Source organism: Neolamprologus brichardi, chromosome 16 (assembly GCF_056152115.1).
Source record: "Neolamprologus brichardi isolate AB-2024 chromosome 16, ASM5615211v1, whole genome shotgun sequence".
NCBI lineage: Eukaryota > Metazoa > Chordata > Actinopteri > Cichliformes > Cichlidae > Neolamprologus > Neolamprologus brichardi.
Genome location: NC_142119.1, coordinates 10,048,042 through 10,067,194, shown reverse-complemented (window position 1 = coordinate 10,067,194; position 19,153 = coordinate 10,048,042). Strand labels below are relative to the sequence as shown.

The following is a 19,153-nucleotide window of genomic DNA, read 5'->3' as shown; positions in this document are numbered from 1 at the left end:
TTCTGAAATACTTTTTAATCAGAGTAAAATATCAAGTCATTTAATTTTTTTGTATATTGATCTAGTCAGTTAAGTAGCAGAGGAGGTTGTTAATCAATTTCTGCTTCTTTGATGTTAATACTGTCAGCAGTTATACTAGAAGTGCAACAATGAGACAAAAGCCCTGGACTTTTCACAGATGAGAGCAGGTTCACCTTAAGTACGTATGACAGGCACGCAAGGTTCTGGAAAAACCATAGAGAATGTTATGCTGCCTGTAACATCGTTCAGCATGACTGTTTTTGTGGTGGGTCAGTGATAGTCTGGGGAAGTAAATACACAGAGGTACTCACTGACCTTTACAGGTTTGGCAACAGCACACCAACTAACATTAGGTTTTGGGATCAAATCCTGGGACCCATTGTCAAACCCTACACTGTTGCAGTGGATCCTGGGTTCCTATGGGTGAACAACAGTGTCTGGCCTCATGTGGCGAGGGTATTCATGCAGTTCCACGACAATAAAGGAATTGATATTACTGGCTGTCCCCCTCGCTCACATGACCTAAATCCAGTAGGCCTCTCTCTGGGAGATTATGTTTCAGTCCTTCCCATGCCACCAGGTTGAACCTTAGACTGTCCAGGCGTGTGAGAGGCGTTTGGCCTGGTGAGATATGGAAGGAGATCTCACCTCCTTCCCACAGGACACCAAACCTCGTCTCATTATGTGTATATGTCAACATTATCAGGCATGCATGCAAGTGGTAGTTGTATACATGCCTGAGTTACTACAATGTTCCAATGAACTTTTAAAAATGGACAAAATGGATTAGTCTGCGTTCAGCCCTTTGTATATTGATAATTTTCATTTCCACCAAATGTGTTCTTTTCCTAAAACATTACCCAGTCCATATCAGTACAGAGATCCAGCATGATTTCTTTTCCTTTGTCTTTTTTTTTCAGTAGTGTTAACACTATATTGCCAAAATAACTATCTCCCCCATCCATATCATTGAATTCAGGTGTTCCAGTCACTTCCATGTCCACAGGTGTATAAAATCAAACACCCAGGCACGGGCAGTAGCAGGAGCTCATGGAATGCCAACATGGCTGATAGAATGACACCTGCGCAACACGTCCAGTCATGAAGTTTTGTCACTACCAATTTCTCCACAGTCAACTGCATGGTGTTGCTCTTAGGCAGCAAACCAAATTTTTGGTTATTACACTGTCCCTTTATTAAGTATTTACTTATTTTGTGACACAAAATACCTCAGTGTTGATTAAAATTGAGGAGTAGCAGATGATTTGACCTTTGACCTGGGGCAATTCTTTCATGTGCCAAATCTGCACATGGCACAGTGCTAGCTACTGCTAAGACTAAAACCATTTTTATTCATGTTTAAATTGAATTAACTGTATTTTAAAAAAAAAAATATGTGCATGTAGAATAATATCTGATGAATTATTTTCAGTTGTTTATAGACAGATTTACCAAAACAGCATGTTTTGGTTTGCTGCCTCAGTGCAAAATTATGCAGTTAGGCCACTTTTCCTCTAGCAATAAAAATATACGCAATGGTTTTAAATTCTGCTCCTTTCCACTGCTTGTTTTAGGTTTTTAGGTTTATAATATTGTCATAATATTTAATGACATTATATGACCAATGATGACAGCAGTAAGATCTACTTGATTAGTTAAACTTTTTATACTTTTTTATTAGTACTTGTTTTAATGAGCCACATAGTCAAAGTAAACAGATATTATAGACACTAATTGTATTGTTGTTGTTGAAGGGTACCCAAGCTGAAGTTTAATTGCTCTCTAGGGCCAAAGACATAATAACCTGTTGACCATTTTGACAGTTACTAGTCTTAACTTAGCAATTAGCTGTTTAGAGACTGGCTGTAGTCAGGCCACTCGTCTGAGGCTTGGCCTGTTGTTTTACACAGCGCAGGTGGCACCAATGCATGCTCACTAATGACACTCATTACAGAATCCTTATATCACCTGTGGGCTGTCAGTTTACTTTTTATACCATCACACAGTTATTATTTTTTTCATTCTTCTAAGGAGCTCACCCACAAAATTTATTAACTGCTGAAAATGCATCACAAATCCTGTCCTGTCATCATAGTTGTCCAATACTTGTAACATCACAAGCAATAAACAGGACATACTTATACAAAAATGATTTTCAGATTTGGAGTCATTAAGTGAAATTTGTTAAGGTATAGGTGAAAAATTCCTAGCAGCAAAATGATTTGTTGACAAGGGATTTCAAAATCCAAGACTGTTTACCCCATAATCATTTTGAAAATCTTTTTTGAATCCTGGAACAATTATACAAATAAAATATCAATGAAACTCAGGCAAATGATAATAAAAACCACCATATTAGTGTGTCTAAATGTTAGAAACCACTTAGGCATATGTAAAAGTGCTGTTATGAATTGTGTGCCTACCACCCTTGGCAAGACCCGTGGTGCAGGGTGTGCAAAGATGCACCTGAGACGATCCAACACATAACAGGAAGGTGCAAAATGCTAGCAGGCAGGGCATACATATCATGCCATAACCAAGTGGCCGGAATATTATACAGAAATATCTGTGCCGTGTATGGCCTGGAAGTCTTGACGTCAAAAATAGAAAGACTCCCCCTAGGGTGGTCAAGAATTAGCCGAGCTAAGATCTTGTGGGACTTCCAGAAACAGACGGACAAAATAGTGATGGCTAACCAACTGGACATAGTGGTGGACAAGCAGAGGAAGGGGGCTGTAGTGATAGATGTGGCGGCACCGAATGACAGTAACATCAGAAAGAAGGAACACAAGAAGATGAAGAAGTACCAAAGGCTCAGAGAAGAGCTCGAGAAGATGTGGAGGGTGAAGGTAACAGTGGTTCCAGTAGTAATTAGAGCACTTGGAGATCCAAGATCTCTGTCCAGAAGAGTGCAATCCAAGGAACAGAAAGGATACTGCGCAGAATCCTCAAGCTCCCAGACCTCTGGTAGAGGACCCGAGCTATATGTATATGTAATATTTTGTTATAATTTATAGAATTTGAAAAACTTTAAAACTTTGCTTTTTCTTTCATTGACATTGATATGTCAGTTACAATACAAAAAATGCTTGTCAGCATAATAGACTGGTAGCAATTGATTCATTTTACTAAATTATATTTATCCATTTACACAATAGTAAATTAGAATCTGTGACAAAACAGACAGGAAAATGTGAAACACTGGCATATGAACTATTTAGACTTCAAAGATTACCAGCAACAGTTTAATAAATTGTTTATCTTTGTATAATGACCATTATGTTCGCTATCAATCTTGCATGTGAAATCAGAGCTAAAGTACTCCATTATCTGATATGCCATTCATTTGATAATACCAGTGCAGTAATACCAGTGTTATTAAACTTGACACAACAATGTCTTGATATGTTTAAAAATCTCATTCATTTTGAGTCCATATATGATTGGATTTAAAAGAGGATGGAATAAAATTGACTGAAACGTCAATGTCAAGCGAAGAGTTTTCGACAGATCGGAATCCAGTCTAATTATAACTGAATCAAAAACAATAAAACATGAAAAGTTGATTAACACCAGCAAGTGGGGTAAACATGTCTTTAGAGCTTTTCTCCTTGTTTCTCTACAACAATTGATAGATATTCTAAGAATCCTTATGTATGTAAAAAGTATGAAAAACATTGGTAGAAGGGCAATATTTATCAACGTGACCACACCATATATAGATATTGTGACCGAGGGCACACACTGAAGCCTGTAAATTGAATTGTTACAAAAAATTCCTGTCAGAGTAAAATTACAGAGTTTTACATTAAAATAAAGCACAAATGACACTGCAATCTCAAAAGCAGGTATAAGCCAAGCTAAAATCAGAAACATATATATAGTTATTCTATTCATAATAACTGGATATTGCAGGGGTTTGCATATAGACACATACCTGTCATATGCCATTGCTGCCAACAGTAAAAACTCTGACCCAGCTGAGGCATAATACGAAAATCCTTGGAAAAGACAGAGTGGATACGATATAGTCTGTTTTTCAGACAAAACATCAGATAAGAGCTTTGGATAGATAATCATGCTGTAAAGGACAGAGTTGATTAACAAAGCTGCAATAAAAATATACATTGGCTCATGAAGGTTTTTGCAAGTCCAAATAAGGTACACTATAGTGGAATTAAAGCAGAGTATCAGAATATATAACGTGAATATAACCACAATAAAGGTATCTGTATTTGTGCAATTCTGCAAACCCACCAAGAGTTAACAATGTTACATTTAATTTAACATCCATTGAATAAAAAAAATGTTACTGACTATAGAATTTGATTACATAAATGGTATTCAAGAATAACAAACCAAAAGATAAGCCTTAAAGTACTGTATTAATATATTTCCTGCACCGAACTGAGAAGGTAAGTGACTGACTCTGTGGTTTTGTTTTATCAGAAAACCTTCCATCCTCTATGGGACTCATTAAGTTCTCCACTAACATGTAAACAACTAATGAATTGACGTTTATAGTCTTATGCCCTTCATTTTGTTTGCCCATGCATTTGTTTTTAAATCCACGGTACTAGTATAAGCTTAGTAAAAGCAAAAAAAGTCACGGAAACCACTACTGCCTTCACGCTCAACATTTTCTCAAGCTCTCTTCTCAGCCAATGATAAGTCTCAAGCGTATTGTGTTCCTTCATCCTCATGTTGTTAACACTTGATATAGCTATATCTATCACTACAGTCATCTCCCTCTGCTTGTCCACCACTATTGCGTCTGGTTGGATAGATATCACCAGTTTGTCTGTCTATATCAGAAAGCCCCACACTTAGCTTGGTCATTTTCAGCTACCTTGGGGGATGTATCCCATTTTGACCTCTGGACTTCCAGGACATTGCTGCACAAATGTTAATTGATATACTTCCAGCCAACCAGCACCTGCTGTTATGTACTGGATTGTTTCAGGGGCATCTTTGCACAGTCTGCACCCAGGGTTTTGCCTGGGGTAGCAGCCTCTATGGATTTTATTCTTAGAGCTTGTTCTTGTGCTGCCATGATTTATGATGTTTTGTCTTTCGGTTCAGCCTTGTCCAGCCACTGGTAGGATTTCTGGATGTCAGCCATGTTTTCTATCTGCTGGTGGTCCATACTGTATGGGGATCTGTCCTTCCATGATGGTTCGTCTCCTTGCTCCTCTTCCTTCTAAGGTTTGGCTGCCTGACGTATTCACTAAGCACACATGGCCATCTTCCATATGTACTCATGGATGATCATTGACTCATCCTGGATTGTGGTTCTGATACTCACTAGTCCTCAGCTTCTTCCTTCCTCTTAGCTTACAGTCTCAGGGTACAGGACCTTGGGTTAAACCCCCCATGTATGTAAAGAGTTTTCCTTATATTGATGTCAGTGACTCCTATCGCCTCCTTTGGCTAAACCGGTGGTTCCCAAACTTTTTTTGCTGGGCCCCCCTTTGTTTTACAAGAAAAATGTTCGCGCCCCCGCGTGCACACGCACACGCACGCACACATCCTCCAACCACACACCCATATTTTGCTCCATTGCGGTTTATTTCACACCTCAAACATTTAGTAAACAATTAAGCAAATACAAGTAATGTGCAATAAATTACAGGTAGTGATAAAATAAACTACTAACTCTTTTACGCTGCGTCCGCACCTACACGGGTATTTCTGAAAACGCAGCTGTTTCGTCCACGTAAACAACGTTTCTAATCACCGAAAACTGGGATTTTTTTAAAACTCCTTTTTTGCCTTTAAGTATGGACGAGGAATACAGAGTTCATCATGCAACGTCAAAGGTATGTGCCTTTTTTCACGTCACGCTGTGCGCCACGATATTGTTTACATGAGATGAATTGCAGAATGGCAGATAGAGACAAAATACTGTTAATCTGACTATCTGCAGGTTTTACACGCAGTTACTGTCCCTCAATTTAGAAAGGCAGAGGCATCACGATGTGATTATTTTACATGTAGTTGTTTTTTTCATGTGTAATAATATTCAACATTGCTATCAATACATTTTTCAAAAAATGCCTCTCTGTGCAAAATGGGTTTAAAAACATAAACAGCTGTGGGATGCTGTTTGTCCGTGATTTGAACCGGGGAACAAATTGTGGCAGGATCAGCCTGATATTATCCCGCTGTAACTTTACTGTATAAAGAGCTCACATCTCCAAAACGTCAGGAGTAGTTAGTTATTACAACAAGTGTTTGTGAACTAAAAATCACTAATGTGGGATACTGTTTGCCCGTGATTTAAACAGCCCAGCGCTGCTCCCAACGAAGGGAAAACCAATTCTGCAGGGGAGACCTACCTTGGCAGTTGTGCAAGTGAAACCAAAGGGAAGATATGCTTCACCATATTTTCTAGTCTTTGGCTTAGAATGAAGTTGGTTTGGAAACATATTCAGTAGGGGTGCAACGATACTCGTATCGATATTGAACCGTTCGATACAGTGCTTTCGGTTCGGTACGCATATGTATCGAACAATACAAAATTTTTAATTTATTTTATCAACTTTTCTTCTGACGATGCTGTCTGTGTTGAGCGCTCAGTGGATCTGCGCTCAACAGGGCAGCCTAGGCGGAGTAGTCATATGCAGATTCACTGAGCGCAGGGCAAGCTAGCGAGACAGAAGGTTGCAACATGGCAAATTGAACCTCCCCCACCCTCATTCAGATGTGGCGTTTGGAACTATTTTGGTTTTCATGTGACGTATGACCCTGAAGGTAAGCATGTCATGGACAAAAGTAAAACAGTATGTTGGATGTGCCACGCAATGCTCAATTACATTGGTGGGAACTAGTGTGTTAGCAGGTTAGCTCGTTAAGGTGTTGGCCATCCAGCCCCATGCACAGGGCGATCTGCGGTAGCTCGTTAACAGAGATTTGCCGTGTTAACGCTGACAGCACTAGTGGGAACACAACGAATATGACTGCACATTTACTCCAACATCATCCTAGTGCAAAGACAAGTGGAAGCAGACAAAAACAAAAAGGACGCATGCTACAAACTTTACCCGAGTCATTTAGACAGCCGTTAGCACATGATTCTCCTTATGGGGACCTGATATGTTTAACCACTTAAGCCCCACGCCCCAGTACGGGCAAAAAGGAGGAAATCATGTCATATAAACCATTTCTACAACCACCAAACACACCGAAAACAAGCGTGATTAAACGAGCAGTTATGTAAATGCGCAGAAGTCCGCTAAACAAACAAAACCGAACCAGAAATTCTTCAGACTTCCTGTAACCGTCTAAAGATGGGCTGGTTAGCTTCCAGAGCTATCACTGACTCCACACACCAAGTTTCACCACGATCAGACCAAAATTCACTGAATGAGCCACAAAAGAAGACCACAAAAAACACACAGCGGCGCAAATGCGCTAAGACAGAAATTGGCTTACCGTCCTGATTCCCTCGTTATTTTCGCCGGTAGCCACGTGATTAATAGTAGTTGCCATGCCTACCTAGCCGCATCAGAGCAGTTTTCTGTCAACAACCTCCATTTTAGACCCACTTACAGACACGTGACTGAACAGACGCCACATGCAGTAAATTTGGGCCCACGTGGGTTTTGGCATCACAACGTCTGATTGGTTGCAGTGAACGTGGCATCGTCACTGTGAATCTATTGGCTCAAACATTAAAAAGAGGTGTCAATCACGCAAATTGACCAAAAGAAACCAAAGTTACAGCCCCTCGGAGTTTAAAGGGCCAGAGGCCAATCAAACGCTCTATACGCGCTGCAGAAAAGGGCCGTTGCCATGTAAATGTGTGGTTAATTCTTCAAAAATATATTTTAAAAAAAAAGCATGTTTAGGCCTGTTAATAAAATTTATTAATTTCTGCTCTTTAATACCTAAAAAAAAATCAACTGGCATGGTGTCCAATTGTGTGCCAAAATTGGACATTTTTGTACAACGTCTGGATATTCATGTATTGACAGCGCTGTAATTTTTCACTGTTTCACTTTAGAAACATAAATCTTTGCACAGATGATGTTTATATGTTGGTTACTGGATTTCTGGAACCAAATGTGATCTGAGGCATATTTTTCAAAAGGTTATATGCTAAAAATTAAAAAAAAAATTAGGCGAGGATAAAATCTACTTACTTTTTCTGTGTTCCAGTCTCAGTAACTTTAACACAGTAATAATATCTGATTCAATATTTACACCTCTGATGAAATTTCCCAAGTGTTAGCTTTATTTTGATACCAAGATTGTAAGGACAGAGTTTGTAACTGCAGAGAAATAATCAATTAAATTTGGGCATTACATTTTCGAGCAGGAAGCTCAGAAACCCCCTTGGGGCTTAAGAGGTTAATATGCTGCTGAGAATATAGCCCAGAAGAAGTGTATAGTATAGCTTTTATTTTGGAAAGAGCCATTTCTCTGTAATAAACTCTCTTTTCCAAAGATGAGTGATTCCTCAATCAGATATGATTTTTTTTATTACTTTGTTGTTTCAGCAACATTAAATTTAAAAACTGTACTTTTGAGTTAAAATATATATTTATAATTTTAATAAATGACAAATTAAAAAAGCATGAACATTTTTTTGTATCGAAATAATATCGAACCGTGACACCAAAGTATCGAACCGAACCAAACCGTGAATTTTGTGTATCGTTGCACCCCTAATATTCAGCTATGCTTCATCTCCTGCTTTGCATTTCTGTAGGCGCCCGTGCTAGCAGTGTCCAAGCATTTTGGGTTTTTTTTCCCCTTTTCATCTCACGCCCCCCCTGCAATGGCTCTGCGCCCCCCCTAGGGGGCGGGCCCCACACTTTGGGAAGGTCTGGGCTAAACCAACACGTTCTCACTCCCAAAGCTTAACATTTTACGCTAGGTGACAAATCGTCAGCCAACACGTTCTCACTCCCAACTCGTCAAATGTGTGACGCATGGTCAGGCTCCCTCTGCTTCACTTATCGACGCGCAGGGTACCCCCTTGCGTCAAGAATTGACGTGCAGGGTCCTCTCATTGAATACTATAGAGCTCCCTAAACGTTGCTTATTGACGACAAGAGTTTGCCGCGGAAGAGCCTGTTGTCCGTATATTTATATATTTCCAAAATCACATTGTAGTGACGTATACAGTACACAATAAATTATATAATTAAACAACTACCCGAGAAACAGCAGATACAGCAGATAAATTAATTATAGGCTATTACTTTTGTATCGTTTATTGCATTTATGGAGGGAGTGGTGTATGCTGGGTAATGGCACAGCTAGCGACTGGGTGACTTTATTCACCCGCTTCGGCTGTTATCAGTCCATACAATGGGCGTTATTAGCACAAATCAGTCCCATAGATATGGGCCATCTCCTGCTAGATTGTTCAGAAGGTTGTTATCATCCATCCAGATGGAGGATCACTAACAGGAGCGTGGGAAGACTCCAGAATCCACTCTGGCTGGAAAGCGGTGGATACAGCAGTGTTTACAGGTAAGACCGTTTAAACGGACAGCATTTATAGAATGACTATTAAAAGTCAGCGAGTGTCAATAATGTTAATGTGGTTATGTTAGTAATACACCGAGTGCTAATATAACAGCTTTAAGATAGCATAGCATAGCATAGCATCTTTATTTATTACGCACTTTACATCCAACAATGTTGACCAAAGTGCTACAAATATAAAACAGATGATGATGCATTTGTAGATATTATTACGTGTTTTACCGTCTTTATGGTGCTAGCTTAAAGTTACGGTGTAAACGTTAGCTTATATTGTAGTAAAGCTGTTACTGTTTAAACGATGTTAGCACAGAAATATTAGCTTCTGTCATGACTGATGAAGTTACTAGTTAATAAAGTTTCCGGTAAAGTGATTAATCGCAGCCACAGACTGACAGTAAATATCTCGATTAGCTTCAGTGCATCTGTAATAAATATGTGCAAGTTTCAGTGCTTCGTTTAAACTGTATGATACTTATATTGACCCAGGGTCAGTGTAAAATACAATCCTAGCTGTGTGAACAAAGCCTGGCTCCTTTAATCCTGCATGACAAACCTCAGGATGCAGGTTATTATTACTCTTTCCTGCTGGCACACCTGTCACACCTGAGAGTCAGCTAGAAACTTACAGTGACGTGGACATCATGCAAAGACTGCCAGACTTTGTAATACTGTAAATGATCAGTGACTCAGGTTAACACTAAACTTTAAACAGTACCTCTGTGTCTCTGTGTGTGTGCTGAACATTTAGGATTGAGTCAGGCTGCATTGACTGTGGGACTTGAATGTGTTAAAAGCAGGTTGAAGACGGCTCAGAAACATTTGAAGATTAAAATTTAGCATTATGGCTGCTGGTGGTTTGTAAAGCCTCTACTCAGCTGTATTTTTGTTACTAATTTATGTTTGTTGTTGTTTAACACAGATTTCAGAAGAGCAAAGATGCTTAATAGTTTAACTAGATTGGAAATCAAAAAAATCCAGATTCTTCTTCCACAGAAGTTTCATCTGTCAGTGTGGGTCTGCTGAGTCACCTGAAGAACTCATTTCATTCATTCTCCACATGATGTTCATTTACAGAAATATTTCAGAGGAACTGATTCCTCCCAAAGGGTGAACTAGTGTGTTTCCATAGATTATCTCTGTATGAATGTACTTCTTAAATTAAGGCAAGTGTTTGTCCTTTTTTTCCCCCGCAGGTACAGTACGTGATATTAAGGGCAGGCGGTCAACACTGGGGGAAGACAAGAAACAGACATACTTCCAAGAGGGAGCTGCAGTGAGGACACAGCCTGGTCACTGAGGTCAGAGGTCAGAATCTGAAACAGCTCAGGTTTATATTTTAGGGGTTATAAAAAAATCAAAATGTATTTATAAAGAAACTTTTCAATAATAGTCATAATTATGATTATTATAAGAAATATCAAACATTTAAGTGGATTTTCTGTTACACATATTGTGTTTGCCCTGCGATAAACTGGCAGCCTGTCCTGTCTTTGTCCTGTATCAGCTGGGATAGGCTTCATCCTCCCGCAACCCTGAACTGGATACATTGTATTCCAATTATGTAATCTGATCATTTACAAACTCAAGGTATCTAATCAAAATGTAAGTAATGAAATGGGAAAGCAAAATAAGTGTGACATGAATGTAAATGTGTTAGCTGACATAGAGGACAGCTACATGCAGTCTGAAAAACCTTTGTTGTCAAGTTTGCAGGTTTATCAGCACGAGACATTCTTACATAGAAGAGTCTGTTAAAGTCTCTACTCAGTGAAGCATTATTGGTCCAGTCTGTTTGGATAAATATAGTAAGTTGATGTATGTGCATTTATTGACACATTTTCTTAAGTGCTTATCCAGTTCAGGATCACAGTGGAGCTGCAGCTGGATATGTTCAGTAAAGAAACCTTACAAAAGTTAACAATAAACCTGCATTTATGTACGTTGTTGTCCACAGGATGAGAAAATCAAACTGGAAGACTGTGGAACATGTTAATAAATGTTTGTGTTTATCCCTGTGTCTTTCACAGGAGGCGCTGGAAGGTTTCCCTAATAGTTCCTGGTGAATCAAAGCAGAACCGTAAAGGTTGCTGGACTGCATGATGGCCTTACCCCTGAGAAGTCATCCTGTTAAAGGAGGAACCAGTTAGAAGCTGTTTTCAAAGTAGCTGAGCAGATTTCATCTCAAGTAAGCGATTAACCGTTTGTTTGTTTGTTCTGCCACTTAAAGAGTATTTAAGGACATCTTTTGAGTGTCCAGTTGAATTAATTCTACTGGCTCTCATGGTCATTTGTGATTATGGACATATTTTTCATGTTCATCCAGCTATTTAGTAAATTCTATCTATTTAGTAATATCTGTCAGCTATAAAATGTAATACAAGTATAAAAATATCTAAATATCTCCTGTCCTTTATATTTTAATGATGTAAGACCAGACGTCTGTTATCGTGTTACATTAGCATTCCTCACATATCAATGAGATGCTGTAGAGTACAATCCTACTGACACAGCAGAGGGATAACGACGGCTATTCAACATCGTTACACGACACATTCGAGCTGCATGATGCAGAAAAAGTGACTAAATCATCTTTTTTGTGGTTTATTGTCTTCAAACCAGCAGACAAAGCTGATGGCAGAAGATGTCGGAGAAAAACTTCAGGCCGTGTACTGAAAAGGTATTTTTTTCTTGTTATCAAAAGACATTTGGAGTGGCAGCTTCTACAACTGGTTGTGCTAAAGTAAAGCTTACAGTCTAAGAAATCACAGTGTTGATATTCAGCACAAAGAGAAAAGCTCACTTGTTTGAATTTATTTACAATCATAGTTGTTATAAATTCTGACTGTAAACAGCTTTTACAGCTTTGATATTGTTTGACACTCGATATCAGGTTTAATTTAAAGGTTTCTTTGTCCCAATAAGCCATTTACACTGACCAGTGTCAGTTTAACTGTAACACATTCATTATTTAGTTCCAACATTTCTAAGAGAAACAACTGAATGTAAAAAATGGCAGCACTCAGGCCAGGTTTAATTGATAGAGATATATGCATGCATTATGAAATTTATGTATCCCGGATAATTGTTATTCATCTAGTCCTGGCAGACCCACCTCTTCATCCCAAGTTAACTGCAACCCAAAATAACTAGTGGGGCTATTTACATACTCACAACCAGTGTGGGGTAGAAAGAGCCGCCATCAAAAAGCTGTCAGCCTGCACAGCTACAGATGTGCTAAAAGCTATAAGAGTTAGAAACTCTACTTATGGAGAAACTTTCTAAGTCTAACAGGGGACAGGTACTCCTGCCCAAATAACATGATATAACCCCACATACAGCCCAGCCATAAAATGAACCAAGTCTCATTTAGTTAAAGACAGCATGGGACCAAATGCATGTAACCAGCCTGCACCAACCTGGCATTTCTTCCTCCTGAATTAAATGAATGAATGGATGAAAGTTAAATGACTAAAAACCTAAAGCCACTATTTCCCACACTGGAGCTCCCTGACACTGTGTTTTAACCATATTTAGCTTGTATCAACAGTTGTAACAGGCTAAGCCACCTGAGACACTGCATTGAATGATTGTTCCTGTCTTAATGGTTTCAGCTGACTGGTTTCAGCTCAGATGTTCTGCTTTTTCCTTTCAGTAGATCAAAGCAGCTTGTGCTCTTTCTGCTTCCATTTTAATGGCAAGAAGAAGAAGAAGAAAAGGAGGAGAAGAAGAAGAAGAATGCTTCAGCGAAGTGGCGTTCATGGTCTCAGTGAACAGTCATGGTCACACACTGGTTTTAAAAGCAATATGTCTGTTCACCACAACAATTGAGATGTGTAATATCAGTGCAGCTACGGTTTGTTCTTGAACATCAATTCTGTTTTCTACTTTGACCACTTAGACCAAAAAAGTGTTGTTTTCAGACTTTCTTTTAAATCTATAAAGCACCTGTTCATTTTTTATTACAATTAGTTTCCTTTATGATCTTTTAATGCTTACACTACACTGTACACGTCTACATTAGAGACATTTCTGTTACCTGTTTCTGTTGACTCAGAGTTGTGAAATGGTCTTTTATTTGATGCACAATATGAAGTTCATAATTTTCTTACAAATAAAACTCTAATGACAAACATGAACAGCTGTGCTTATTTCTGAGACATAAGTTTTTGAATGTGTTCATATTTAGACAGTGTGCATCTGTATGCTGAAACTGTAACGGTGAACCTGAGGTGATGGTCAACAGAAGGCAAATATATATCAATATAAAACAATATTGAAATAACGTCTTTACCCTGTGCAGCGTGTGGGCGGTGTGCACGCAATCACCTTATTTAATGTGGTAAACATGCACCGCTAGCTCACGTGACTGACTGTCTCCATAGTTACATCGTATATTATTAGCTATGTAAACAGCTTCCAAAGATACCGCCATAGCTCTCTACAGCTGTAACACTTTCACACTTTGCAAATCATTTCACGTTTTTGATAGTTATGAAGACAGAATATGTCTAGGCGGTTGCTATGGTGGTTGCTGTGGACTTGGGTGGACCGCGTCCAATTCCTGTTATTAGCTGTCCGCAGTAGGAAGGCTGTGTTCCATTTACAAGTAGTGACAGTCTGCCGTAACTCCAACTCAAACCCCGCTTTGTTCTTTAATTATAGGCATTTTATAGCCGTTCATGACACGCACACACACACATACACATACATAAAGCACTTTGCCTCACAATGACAGTGCAACTTTACCTAACCTAACCTTTAAAGTATCTAATATAGGATAGAAAAATGAAGCAACCAGAGATTTAATGATGAAGACTCTGGGTTCTGTAGTTCACGTTTTACAGTCCTGAATGACTCTTTGCACATAATTTATTGAAGAGGACTTTAGAATGCACTTTACATTTAGACTGTTGCTGTTTAATTTTTTACATTGTTACTGTGTTATGTCATGAATAAGGTTCACCTGCTGGGGGTTTTATGGATGAGCTGGACAATACAGTCAAAGACAGACTTCATTCATCATATGCAAGAATCCTAGTTGGATTTTTGTTTTCACTCATATTTTTGAACCAAATATTGAAAACAATTCTGACAGACTGGATACCTGGTCAGGGTGTACATTACCTTTCACTCAAGCATCCCAGGACAGAGCCCTGCCCCACCATGAGCCTGGGTGGATACGTGGTTATAATATAAAAGGACCGATACTGAATATGAATATTTCATGAAAATTGAATTATAATACGAATTCCTAGGTGTTTGTTATATCCAGCAAGAGTAATATTGATTACATATGTCTGGATTGCTAACCCTAACCCTAGCTCAACAGACCACAATGCCCTGGACTGTCAGTATTATTACATGCTGTGAACATAAGTAGCTTTGATCACAGTTTATGTTGTAAAAGAGAAGGAATATTGAAAAAAAGATCAACATTGTGATATTATTTCTTCCAAACTGACCGGAAACATGCTTGTCAAACTCTAACAGCAAAGGATCAGACTAACTGTGCATGACGGCTCGGGCCAATGATGTCTGTTAGATTGTCAGTTGTTTAGTGCTTCTGTACAGTTAGGGTCACCGTCTCTATTTTAGAATAATTAATATGCGGAAAACACTAAAAGTTGGTTGTCTTCTAATATTCTAACATAATTAGAAAAATTAGACTTTGTAAGTGCATATTGTTACAGTCCTAATTCCAATATGATTCTTCACAACTCCTGCTTTGAAATACTGAACTTTAAAAATTGACTTGATGAAAGATAATTTACAGTGGCACTCTGTCAGGATAATTCTGACTATAAGATCACTGTATTAATCTGAATCCTTCTGAAATGTGCTGTGAATGAATGCTGATGCAACTCACTGTGGGAAAGCTGTTAATAAAATGAATCTGTGACACATGGTGGCTGTAGCTCAGGTGGCAGAGCAGGTCAGCCACTAATCAGAAGGTCGGTGGTTCGATCCCAGGCTGCCTCCTGGCTGCATGCCAAATATCCATCTAACCCCATGTTTGCCTACTGGTGGTGGTCAGGGGGCCCGGTGGCGCCAGTGTCCGGCAGCCTCGCCTCTGTCAGTGCGCCCCAGGGCAGCTGTGGCTACAACGTAGCTTGCCATTGCCAGTGTGTGAATGAGGACGGTCTAGCCTTCTGATTAGCGTCATCTCGGTGGATTTTAATAAACTCGGCCGTCTGCTCCTTGCTATCTAAAATATGACAGGACACTGGCGTAAATTCTCGACCGTCTCATACTTTTGTTTAATCAGTTTTCTGTTTGATGTTTATTCAGCTGTGTAAAAAACAAGGAGGAAACCACCAGGGGGATTCATAAAGTTTTATTTTATCTAATCTAATCTAATAACTTTAATCTCAGCCAAACCGATTGACTCATGAACAAATAAAACACTGAAAAAAGCCCAACAATAACATTTTTAGGTTGTCTAAGTGACTTATATATTACGTTTAACCCGAGTAGCAAAAGTCCGCGCTGATCTGAAAATGATGTACCGGGAGTTGTGCCGTTCTTGGTGACTTCAGTGACCCTCGAGCTCCCGACTAGCTATCGAGCTGGTGGGTAGCAGACGTCTCAGAAAACGTCGAAGCACTTTTGCAAATATGCGATATCTTGATAAACCGAGCAGATATTTGAAGTTTACACAGGTACTTTCTCGCCTGAAAATATGTTAAAAGTTTATTTTGTGACCCAGAAAGATTAGTAAGAGTAATTTTAAAACTTAGTAACGGCCGCCATTGTTGGAAACTGGAGTTTGGCTGGGCCGCGCTATGAATTCTGGGATATGGTAGGCCACGAAGGACGCACCCGACCCATCCTTCAAATTTGGGGAAAAGGAGGACGCATTTGTCGGCTGCATTCGGAGGAGTCTACAAATTTGGACAGCCTTCGGCATGTCGCTGTGACGTAATCGGTCTACACATGCGGCCTCAGGAGGATGCAGCCCATGAATTTGGACACGACCTAAGTGTTTATGGATCTTATGCTTAGAGCTTGTTCCTGTGCTGCCATGATTCATACCTCTATGTTTTGTCTTTCAGTCCAGCCTCATCCTGCCACTGATAGGATTTCTGGATGTCAGCCATGTCTTCTATCTGCTGGTGGTACATACTGTGCAGGGATCTGTCCTTCCATGATTGTTTGTCTCCTTGCTCCTCTTCTCTCTCAGGTTTCAGCAGGTGTTGATTGCCCAGGTATTGTTCTTCTCATTCAGCTCCTTACAACTTGCCTTACTCTCTGCAAATATTTGGTTGTTGCAGCTTTCCTAATTGCCTCTTTATGGTTTCCATTTGGTAAATGGTGAATGAGCTGATTCTTATATAGCACATTTCTACTCTCCTGGAGCACTCAAAGTGCTTTAATACAACATGCCACATTCACCCATTCACACGAGCACTTTCCTCTGGATGCAACATAGAGCAACTTAGGGTTAATATCTTGCTCAGGGATTTTTGGCATGCAGACTGGGGGACCCAAATTAAAATACCAACCTTCTGATCAGTAGAGGACTTGCTCTACCTCCTGAGCTACAGCCAACCGATTTTCCTGTGGGACTCCCAGGTACTTGTAGCTATCCTCGATGTCTGCCGTGTTGCCTTCTTATAGTGCAATCCCCTGAGTTCTGACTACTGTCCCACTCTTAGTTACCATCCAACTACACTTCTCCAGTCCGAATGATATTGTGCTATCATGTCTGTAGATCCTAATGGTGTGGATAACTGAACTGATGTCTTATTCACTCCTGGCATATAACTTGATATCATCCATGTAGGTAGTAAAGGATGGTTGACAATGGCTTCATTCCATTGTCAGTATATGGAGCTAGTCTTGTTGATGAGCTTATTGAGGGGTTCAGGCTTATGCTGAACAGTAGTGGGGACAAAGAATGTTCTCGGTAAATCCTGAATTTGATGGTGACTTGTACAATTAACTTAATTAAATTAATGAGATATAGGTTTAAATAGTTTAGTGGGGATGTGGTCAAGTAAATAAACTGTAAGATCATGAGAGGGTCAAAGAATTAAAGACATTTGGATTTGTGGTATAAGAGAAAGAGTTTTCTTGGAAACCCCACATTACTTATGTTAGTGGGAAACTGGCACTAGAAAAATAAAGCAAATCTTGAATCAGAAAGTCCTGCACATATTATACTGTGCTTTACTATTACCTTATATGAGCTATTGTGTAGCGGTCTGGGGAAACACATGCAAAAGTAATACACAAACAATAATTATAAAGCAGACAAGACAGGGCAATTAGATTAATAAATAATGCAGGGTACCTGTACCACGTTTCCACGCTACCTTCCTGGCAAAAGCGTCATCGTCACAGGGGTAAACAAAGCAGTCAGCTGGTGAAGGTAAAGGTTTCTCTAAGGAATTGTTCTGCTGTTTTCCAACCAGGGCATGGATTATTCCCAAGATTTTTTGTGTCTTGGCATTTCCTGGATCCTCTTGATGCCTGCTTGGTTCCTGTGGTCAGCTTTGATGATGGTCCTCAGCCTCACTGCCCATGCCCTCTTAGGCTAAATCTCCGCCGTGAACATTATTGAAACCTGAGATCGCTGCGTCTGGTTTCTCAACTTACTGAACCCCGTGCTGCAGCTCCAGCTCCTGCCACAATTGGCCTGGTAAATGCCAGATCCCTTTAAACAAAACTTTTATTCTTCAGGACTTTTTCAGTTCCCATGATCTGGATTCTCTGTGTGTGACTGAGGCGTGTTGGTGAGTACAGTGCTCTATCTGAACTTTTACCAGTGGATTGTTGCTATTTAAACTCGCAAAAAGAAAAAATAAACTGGGCTAATATGACATTTGTTAATGCAGGGATATGCATGTTAATGTGATCCCTGTCCCTGCTTTGTATTTGCCAGTTGTGTTATCTGGGGGTCACATTTTGTAACTTTAAGGACCACACAGGTCTCTGAGTGTCCAGCAGTCAGACGGCAACGGGAGGCACTAAGGATACTCTTCATGTGAGAGAAAATTTGCTCACACAGATAGGTAGAGCCAAATACTGTCAATAGGGCCTGTGCAATGTTCTTAAGACAGTTAAACTTGTCTGGTAGTGATGTCCAGCAAGTGAAGATGCAAGCTCCATGATCACGCGCAGCTGTGGATTCTAGCTGCGTTCGTAGTTCTGCGAACTTTGTCACCCACAGAGTCGAGATTTTCAGTTCAATCAGCTGCATTTCCATGTCATCTGTGTCCAGCCATTTAAAAAGAGACAAATCCAGCTGCTCATTAAAGCTTTCTGGCTTGATAAGAAAAGAAAACATCAGTCCAGAAAACGCGTTCTGAATTCTTTCTCGAGTCTTTGGACGTACCCGTATATTTCCGAGGTGCTGATGCTGCGCTGAGCGGACAGCTCCCTGAGGCGTTTGAAGTAGCGGAACATGGAAGTTTCAACATTGCTGGAAAAAACTGCCTGTTTTTGAACGAAAGCTTCCCACGTGTCACGCATATCTAAAACAGTTTGTCCGGATCCCTGCAGTTTGAGATTAAACTCGTTGAGGTGTCCCATTATATCAGCGAGAGAGAAAAGTTTTTCAACCCACTTCTCATCTTCGAGTTTGGGATGGCTTTGCCCCTTTTCTGCCAGGATTTTTTTTTACCACATCAAA

General features: G+C 39.7%; 1 long non-coding RNA gene and 1 pseudogene across 1 annotated transcript; one reads left to right on the top strand and one right to left on the bottom strand.

Annotated features, from left to right (window-relative positions):
- Positions 1 to 3,334: 3,334 nt before the first annotated feature.
- LOC102791388 (olfactory receptor 6N2-like) lies at positions 3,335 to 4,315 on the bottom strand (annotated as a pseudogene).
- Positions 4,316 to 9,303: 4,988 nt separating this feature from the next.
- On the top strand, positions 9,304 to 11,683 carry LOC148098154 (uncharacterized). The gene is made up of 3 exons (XR_015716620.1): positions 9,304 to 9,504; positions 10,713 to 10,817; positions 11,547 to 11,683. It is a non-coding gene; the product is annotated as an uncharacterized LOC148098154 (long non-coding RNA).
- The last annotated feature ends 7,470 nt before the right edge of the window (positions 11,684 to 19,153 follow it).